Below are 1,805 nucleotides of genomic sequence, written 5' to 3'. Positions count from 1 at the left end.
GAACACATATTTCACGCATTTTCTAGAGGGACATCTATCACCGTTGCACTCGCGTCTCGCACAAAAGAGCCACATGTTTATGAAAAATTAATGCAAGTTTAACTTTGAAAAAAACATATATATCAAGACTTTATGGTGGGGTTTTTCCCCATCCCACTGCATCTCATGTTTTTAAATAAAAAATGTACTCTGTGTGATTGGCTTTCCGCCCTTTGTATTAAACTATGCATACATACATGATGCTGTTTTGTTTATAGTTGTTTAACTTAATTATAATTGGTTTATAAGCATTATTTTAAACATTATGCACTTTTTTTCGCAGATAGTCATGTTATCTTATGCTTTGAATGATGCGCCCTCTTGTGGCCTCAGGAGAGAAGCCAAAAACTTTTCTTCACCCTAACTGAAATTATGCATTTTAAATTCGAATATAATTCCAATTTTGATAATATTTAAGTGCAAAATTCGAATTTAGTTTTTCAGCCATTTTGATAGCCCTAGCACACACTCTCACACACACTTACTCCTGCTCACTCACTCACTCACTCACTCACACACACACACACACACACTTGCACAAACTCTTGCACACTCTCACACACTCACTCCTGCTCAATCACTCACAAACACGCAAAATTCGAATTTAGTTTTTCAGCCATTTTGATAGCCCTAGCACACACACTATCACACACTTACTCCTGCTCACTCACTCACTCACACACACACATGCACAAACTCTTGCACACTCTCACACACTCACTCCTGCTCACAAACACACACACACACACACACACTCACTCACTCTTGCACACTCACACACACTCACTATCACACTCTCACTCCTGCTCACTCACACACACACACATGCACAAACTCTTGCACACTTTCACACACTCACTATCACACACTCACTCCTGCTCACAAACACACACACACACACACACACACTCACACTCTCTTGCACACTCACACACACTCACTATCACACTCTCACTCCTGCTCACTCACACACACACACATGCACAAACTCTTGCACACTCTCACACACTGACTATCACACACTCACTCCTGCTCACTCACACACACACACACACACACGCACACACTCTCACACACACTATCACAAACTCACTCCAGCTCACTCACACACACTCACATGCATAAACTCTTGCACACTCTCACACACTCACACTCACTCTTGCACACTCTCACACACTTATCACACACTCACTCATGCTCACACACACATACACTCACTCACTCTTGCTCGATCACTCACAAACACACTCACTCATTCACTCTTGCACACTCTCACACACTCACTATCACAAACTCACTCCTGCTCACTCACACACACTCACACTCTTGCACACTCTCACACACACTATCACAAACTCACTCCTGCTCACTCACACACACTCACTATCACACGCTCACTCCTGCTCACACACACACTCACTCTTGCTCGCTAGCTTACTCTATCACACACACACACATACACACACACACTCACTATCACACACTCACTCCTGCTCTCACACACACACACACACTCACTCTTGCTTGCTCACTCACTCTCACACACTCACTCTTGCTCAATCACTCACAAACACACACACACACACACACACACTCACTCACTCTTGCACACTCACACACACTCACTATCACACTCTCACTCCTGCTCACTCACACACACACACATGCACAAACTCTTGCACACTTTCACACACTCACTATCACACACTCACTCCTGCTCACTCACACACACACACACACACACGCACACACTCTCACACACACTA

General features: G+C 43.8%; 1 protein-coding gene across 1 annotated transcript in view; it reads left to right on the top strand.

The window, feature by feature from the left end:
* Positions 1–1,805, top strand: part of sik3 (SIK family kinase 3) — a 36,376-nt gene that overhangs the window by 9,111 nt on the left and 25,460 nt on the right. The window lies entirely within an intron of this gene.

The sequence above is a fragment of the Sinocyclocheilus rhinocerous genome, unplaced genomic scaffold (assembly GCF_001515625.1).
Source record: "Sinocyclocheilus rhinocerous isolate Xijiao unplaced genomic scaffold, SAMN03320098_v1.1 scaffold3916, whole genome shotgun sequence".
NCBI lineage: Eukaryota > Metazoa > Chordata > Actinopteri > Cypriniformes > Cyprinidae > Sinocyclocheilus > Sinocyclocheilus rhinocerous.
This window is presented reverse-complemented; position numbering and strand designations above follow the sequence as displayed.